The 7,559-nt window shown below is 41.2% G+C and overlaps 1 long non-coding RNA gene across 2 annotated transcripts; it reads right to left on the reverse strand.

The window, feature by feature from the left end:
- Nucleotides 1–2,631: 2,631 nt before the first annotated feature.
- Nucleotides 2,632–7,276, reverse strand: LOC107310999. Of its 2 annotated transcripts, none has more exons than XR_001553826.2 (3): nt 6,287–6,552; nt 5,449–5,591; nt 2,632–4,009 (listed from the first exon to the last, which is right to left on the reverse strand). It is a non-coding gene; the product is annotated as an uncharacterized LOC107310999 (long non-coding RNA). The 2 variants fall into 2 exon arrangements; XR_001553824.2 differs by lacking the exon at nt 2,632–4,009 and adding an exon at nt 7,170–7,276 and having other exon boundaries at nt 4,016–5,591; nt 6,287–6,417.
- Between the last annotated feature and the right edge of the window lie 283 nt (nt 7,277–7,559).

A 7,559-nucleotide genomic window follows, 5' to 3' on the forward strand; every position in this document is an offset into this window, starting at 1 on the left:
TGGTGAAGGATCCAGAAGATGAACTGAAAGATCAGTTACTGTATGTGAACTCCTTCTGCCAAAGCATGAGTGGCAGCAACAGGAGCCACATCCAAATTTTACCCCATCCAGAGACCCTGTGCTCAGTGGGCTGATTTTCCTGCTTTTAGCAGAAGAATCTCTCTGCTTCACCAGAAATAAGAAAATAAGTTGTGAGTGCCTGGGTGAGAAGGGAGAGACCGAGGCAAGGCTGTTGGAGAAGAGATTAATCAGAAGAGAAAGGAAGCTCAGGTAGTGAGGACAGAGAAACAGGGTCTGGAAGTTGTAAAATGGTAGGTAGGACATGTGAGGGATTTTTGGGGGGATTCTGGGGGTCTTTCAAATCCTTTCCAGAAGGAGCCATTCTGGTCCTATGGGATGAAGCAGGCTTAGCATCAGAAAGGGGTGCATAGGGCTCCTGAGTTCTATTTTCTTTAAGTCACCAGTCATTGAGGGCTCTTTTAAGGGCAAGCAGGTATTTAAGTCATACATTTGTTGCTGTCTTTTTGTGTGTGTGTGTTTTAGAGAAACACTGCATGGGAAATAAGCATACCTAAAACCAGCCTGTAATTGCCCTGTTCCTGCCCGTGCTGCCTGAGGTCCCTGCATCAGTTACTGTGTGATACCTCCTGCCTTTACAAGATAAAGTTTTGGTGGCAGTCTTTTGTCAGGGTTGGGGTTGTAGCCCTTGAGGCATTTAACATTCTGGAAGCTTGATTAACACTGAAGGGAAGGCAGAGGTACTTTAGCTCGCTGCCATTTTCAGTTCTCATGCATCAAATGCAGAAAAACATGGCATGAGTGCACAAAGGAGAATATTTAATATCGATGATGTAATACGATGGTGTTGGTTCAGTGGCTTTTCCAGCAGTATTCAACACATCTTTCTCAGCGGAATGATCTCGGTGAAATGAGATTTTATTAAAAGCAAGCAGCTCAGTGTATCGTTAAGCATTCAGAGCAGCATCTCCATTTCCTTTCTAATGCCGTGGTGCTGAAAACATTCTATTTCAAAAGCCAATGTTTAACTACAAATGTAATTTGCAAGAAAAGAATTCTTTTATTTTTATTTTTTGTCTTTCTGGAATCAGCTGAAAGCATGCATATTAGCAGGGCCCTCTTTCTTGCGGAGATTTAATTTTCTTTTTCCTTCAAAGGAACTTGCATAAGAATGTTGTTTGAGTGATTTCTCCCCAGCTATTCTGCTGAGCGATTCCTAATTACCCTCAGCATTTGAAAGGTGAATGGTACTCTTATATAATCAACATTAATAATTCAGCTTAGTCCAAGAAAGCTTATTGCAGCTAGTTCTTTGATGCCAGAAAACCTCTACTAAAGCATTCATTCTCAATTTGATTCATAAGCTTCTAATAAAGTCAGTCCAGCCAAAGTATTTTAACTTGACTCCTACAGTTAAAAATGTTGCTGAAATGATTTCAGGTGGGCAGTGTTAATGGGTATTGTAAATTTTAGTAGAAGTTTACCTTCCCACTCTGTTTTTGATCCTTAAGATTGTCTTGTTTTTGTTAATAGAAGATCCCTAGTAATTATGTGTGCCCACGCTCTTCCTCCTTCCTTTTTTACTGGATGCCTACCTTCGTCCTATCTGAACTCATTGGTGGAAATACTGCTCTATCAAGTGATCATTGTTAATGGAAGTGAACAGTGATAGGAAAAAACAAGAGTAAAAGTTCACACAAGATTTTCAGTCTTTCCTATCACATAGAGCCACCACAATCCAGCATTACAAAACTGACACAGATGTTGGAGGGTAATGATCTTATGCTCTTTCATTAATGGGAATAACGAGGAAAATGCACTGACAGACTGGTCTGATCAAAACTACAGTGTAAAGAAACTGGAAAGAAACAGGTATATGTTTTGCTAGCTTCCATCATTTTATGGTAGTCTATCCATAAGAGTGAGTTTTATCTGGTCTGATATTGACATGCAGAAATGTAGATGCTCATCTCAACGCAATCTGGGTGATCTGATATGAACAGAGATCCTCTGAAATCAGTCATTGCTTTGACTCCTCTGCACTAAGAACAGCTGCTAGAGATGGATGGACTTCTGTCAATCAACTGTCAGCATTTTTGTGTTCTGAATTCTTTCTTGCTGGGGATGAGGATGGACATTTGTCTGGGGGCAAAGGAGGGAGCTGTTGATGTGGTACAAGGGGGGAGGTACAAAATTACATTGACAGGTTCAAGTCCTCCAAGGTCCAACCACTCATTTACACCTGGGACTGTATCTCATGTTGTAGAGAATTTGTTGATGGGAGAACATCACAAGGAACACTTTTTCAAGGAAAACAAAAAGCATCCCTCTACTTGAAATGCTTAATTCTACAAATGTGTTTTGTGCAAATCCCATCGTTTCTTAAGTGTAGTGTAAAGCTCGGCTGTTTGAAGCAGTTTTGCCTTATCTGTGGAAAATGAGAATTTTGGTGAATATTTCTTTGCACTTTTCATTTCATGACTGAAAATAATATATTCACTCATAATGGTTGAAAGAAGTAATTTCTGCTATGTAGAAACATAGTCTTATTACTTCTCTTTTCCATCTCTCAGATGGGCAGTTCTTGCAGACTGATACTTTCTGTATCTTTGGATTCAGGTGCTTGTATTTCCAGCTGAAGAAAATCTGCATGACTTGGTATAGACCAGGTATGGTTCAAGAATACAAGGCTGTGGCACTTCCTCTGCAGATCGATTAATGCTTTGTCCTCAGCAGTTCCTGTCTTCTCCATTCCCTGTGTTCCCTGCTGCTGGGTTTAACTCTTTGCCATCTTGCAAAGAGAGAAGGGCCCAGGATTACTTTGAGACAAAAGACAAGGAGACTCTCCTGTCCCAACTACTTTTCTTTTTATTGCAATGGTTGCTATTAAGTTTTTTGTGAATCCATTCATTATGACATAGCAGTCTGGCTGTTAAATATTACTATGATTTTTTGGCTTCTAAAAGAGTCTAGAAAACTTCTTTGGGACAAAATCTTTATTGTAGTCTACTTATTGGAGTTTATTCCATCTTGGTCTATTCAGCAGTGTGCTTTAATAGCTGTGGGTTTGTCATATGATGATGCGTAATCAATCAATCACAAGCCATTTGTGGTTATTCTGCACATAAAGCCAAGGTTTTTGTTGCTGTTTAGTATCCAGACTGGTATGCATTTTTGTTGTGCTTTTCCAGTGCTAAGCAGTAGATAAGACCAGTTGGTAGTGTCTGACACATCTGTCTGCTCAGGAAACTGTATGAAGAAAGCAGACTGCCTCCTTGCTTAGGAGGCTATGGCTGCTCCAGATTTGAATGACTAAATATTCCTTTTCTCTCAAATTAGTGTGTTATTACTCATATGAGAAGTCTGATTGTTGTCAGCAGGAGTTACTAATTACTGCTGGGGGGGGGACACACAGACAAAATCCTGTGGTTATCCCCAGTTATCTGTACTGAAGGAGTAATCTTCATGGAGGCTCAGTGGCCTTGAGGTCTCTGCCATGCGCAAAAGGCAAAGTGTGGTTTAAAGCCCTGTCTATGGAACTGGTGGAGCCTTGGGAAACATAAATCCACTCTGCGTATGAAATCATTGCATTGTAATCCCTTTTTTAAAGAAGTAATATTAATCATTCTTTATAGCTACTTGTCACGAATGATTTATAAGTGTAATGGCTGCTGGAAAAAGAGCAGCATAAATTTCAGGAGGAAAGAAGAGAGGATGGTAAAATTACATGGAGAAAAGATGCAAATTAGGAAAACTACTGTTACTCAAATCATCTTTTTCCCATGAAAGATGTGAGAGTTCTACCTACTCCTTAGTATATTTATTTCCCTAAGCACATGGCATTTTTGAGGGTTGGAAAATATGAGTGTGGATTGGGAAGGAAGCTATAGTCTTCTGCAGCAGTCAAAACCAAAGGTAATTGTTAGCTTTGTATGAACATGAGCTCATCTTGAGTCCGTGCTTCATACCAGTTCTCAGAAGCCAAGAGCAGCTGCAAATAGACAGAAAAGGGTACAGTGCTGAAGCCAGTGCCCTATCTATATGAGTAGTTCAATCATCAGCTTAAAGAGAGCTTCTCTTCTTCCATGTAGCTGCATTACTCTTTGCAACCTTGTGACTTTCTCTTTGTGCTCAGTAACAGTTAATTATTTTGTTTAATCCAAGTGGAGATGTAGTCAGTCCTCACTACTGAAGAGTCATATGATGTTTAGCAAAATGCCAACAATTTTGCTTCTGAAGAAAGGGACTGTGAAATACAGCATTATCATTTCAAGCAAATAGCCCCACTGGTTTCCTGCTTTTGTCATATACACATGACCTCTGTTGACTTTGAAGCAGAGTAGAAAAGAGAAATTCATTTGCCCTTATTTGAATGTCAGACATGCCTACAGAGGGAAGAGTCGCTTTGGGATAAATCTGTAAGCAGGACCTAAAAGATATAGAAGTCATGGTAGAGATGAATGGGAAAAGTTTGCTAGATAGGATTGCCCATAGAAAAGATAAAGGATGAAATCTGCTGAGTTACTTGTTGTGGGATAGCTGCTGGGCCATCACACTTCCTTAATGGGAGAGTCACCTTTTCTGCAGCCAAATCATAGGTTCTCTTAGCCTGTGAAGGGGACTCATACATGTAGGAAATGGTGCAGCAGTCCTGGAGATACATTGGTCTTTGATTCTCTGCCAAATTGCAGCTGGTTTAGCTATGTTTTTGTAATGTGGTGTGTTCATGCCACACCATGACATGGGAATATCTCGTATGTATTGGCAGGAGAAGTGAGGAGCATGACATGGGATGTTGATTCACACCTTGATTCAGATCCTTGATATCTTTCTTCCTAACTTTGGCATGGTGTGGGTGAATGGAAAAAGCCTCTCCAGCTGCCTGCTGCCTTTCCTAAGTCACTGCTTTTTACAGCCGTGGATAGATTTAGAAGTAATCCTAGCACTGACATTCACTAGTTAACCATCTGGGTAACGTAAGTGCTCTATTTTATCCATAGGTATGTTAGTTTACACTGAAACTGTGCTTATCAAAACCGTGTTGTTGCTTCATCAGATCAAAATACTGTTTGGGTAAATGTTTTCTAGAATAGTAGCATGAGCACAGATGGTCAGGAGACCAGAAAATATAAGGGTGAAGATGAAGGGGCATCTATGTGTGCTCACACCATTATTTGTTTGTCCAACTCTATTGATATGATTTAACCACAAGTGAATGGGACAAAGTTTTTGGCTCTCCCTGTGTACATTTTGCTTAGCTCCACTGGAAAAGCTTTTAAGGGCTATTTGTTCTTAATCGTTCTCAAGCAATGAATGAATGGAAAAGTATCTTACTAGAATGATTTACTGTTCATCACAGATAATAAATGAATAGAATTATTCACTGGCAGTCACATATCTCTGGCTAATCCTTAGGAAGGTCACTCGTACCAGTCACCAGGCTCTTGGCACATCTTCTGTAGCAGAGAGCAGCTTGTCAAGGGTACAGAGTGGTTTTAAAAAGTGGGATCAGGTCTATCTGGTGGTCTTGGTTTCTTCTTCGCTCTGATTTCTTCACTTCGTTCTTCTAGGGACTAGAAAAGGGGAGATAAGGAACAGATAAAAATGTAACACACTACATGGTTTATTAAAATCATCCCTGCCCAAAAGAAAAGAGTTGTCTGTGCTAATTGGTTTCTAGAGAAGTCAGAGCAGAACAGTTTGTTCTGGGATGTCTTCTCATGCTGAGATATTACATTAACCAGGTTGCAGGGTGTCTGCAATGGTTTCCTCTTGGTGCAACGTATTATTACCAATTTTACTACATGCTGCTTCAAGTTCTTCAAAAAATCCCCTGATTTGGGTTTTGTGTGGTAATTTCCTTCCTCAGTTCCAGAGCCAGACAGCACCAGAGGGGAACAGCAGCATGACCTTGCAGACAAGAAATGTCCAAGGAAATTAAGCTATTGTCATTATGTGGGAGGTATGCTTAAGTACTCTTCACTCCCAGGGACTCAGAGACTTTACCAGCTGTGCACTGCCTGCCTAGTATAGCTACAACAGAGTCTGCTGGAGATTATTTCCTGTCTGAGGGGGTCTGAGCACCATGGGAATTACTAAATGACTATAGATCATTTGTAATGTACTAAAAATACATGTTGTGTTTCAACCTAAGGCAATCCAGTATGTATCACCCACCCAATGGTATGGTACATGCCAGAGAGGAGCTAAGGTATTCAGGCTCAAGGGTGAGAGCTGAGGACAGTAGCACAAGCAAGTAATACGTTACCCAGCTTGACAAGATTTTTCTCTGCCAAGGGAAAATCTATGAGTCATTGGATGTAGATGGACATCTTCAGAGCTGCTGGAGAAGACAGTGTTTGTTTCCCTCTTCCCATAGGTGCAAAATAGTTGTTCCACCTGAAATGAAGAAAGAGGTTAGCAAGAAATAGCAAATCTTGTCTTCATTTTCTTTTCTGCCTGCTTTCATTGCTTTAGGTAATCATTCACTTCTGCAAAGTTCATTGCTCCTGGCCTTTGTCTGCCTTCTTTGTGACCTCAGTGAGTGTCTTGCTGCCATGGTTAGGGGTCAGGCCTTCCCCCATGAGCTGGGCCAGATACCGATCCTGTCACTCTGAAGGAAGCTGATCTTGGTTACAGATACTGAATGTTCCTACTTGACAGCAGGTCACTGCTTAGATACACTAACAAGGAGAACTGTGCACACAGTGCTCATAACTTCACACAGTTTTGTTAGTAGAACCCCTGTTGCCTGCAGGGCCAGATGCTCTTCCTGTTGGTAAGGGTGGTTTGGAAGCCCTGCATCTCCTTGTACCCCCATGGGCTTCTCTGTGGGATTGTGAGCAAACCCAGGTGAACTCAGGCAGCTGTTGAGGCCTTGATCCACTGTAGGAGCCATGATAAACTTTATTCTGTGCTCCAGAAAGTAAATACAGAGGTACTAGCTGATGGATTTTAGAGGGGAGAACTGAGTCTATCTTGATAGAAGTGGAAATTGTGCATGCAAGGAACATGTTTCTTTTAGAGACTGTGCTTAATCCACAAAATTATTCTCTTCCATGGATTAGTCAGCCCCCACTGCAACATATTTGTTCCTCCAGTTATGTCCTGTGGAGATTTGAGGTGTGGGTTGCAATGAGGTTATTACTGACCTGTCCACCTCCTGTCCTGAGGAGAGGGTGTATGATTGTATTGTGAATGCTGTTCTGGTGCATCATAAAGTCAGGTGGACTTCAAGGGCCATGCTACCGCTCTGCAGCAAACCTGGTTGAGAGTTTATTTTTGGCAGGTTGTTAATAAATAAAAGGACATTGAAAATACAGGTCACAGAGTACAGCACTATCCTCTTCTGCTCTTCTCTGCTGGACTCAGTGGAGTGATACTAATCTGGCCTCTTTCCCCTTTCTCTACAGCCTTCCACTTCAAAACAAGTTTTGCACGCATTCAGGTTCCAGGGAGGCTGTGGGACTCTGCTTTGTTCACCTAGTCAGCTTTAAAACCTGACTCCCCTTGAAACCCAGAATTGGGACCATTTTTTCTGT

The sequence above is a fragment of the Coturnix japonica genome, chromosome 3 (genome assembly GCF_001577835.2).
Source record: "Coturnix japonica isolate 7356 chromosome 3, Coturnix japonica 2.1, whole genome shotgun sequence".
NCBI classification, from domain to species: Eukaryota; Metazoa; Chordata; class Aves; order Galliformes; family Phasianidae; genus Coturnix; species Coturnix japonica.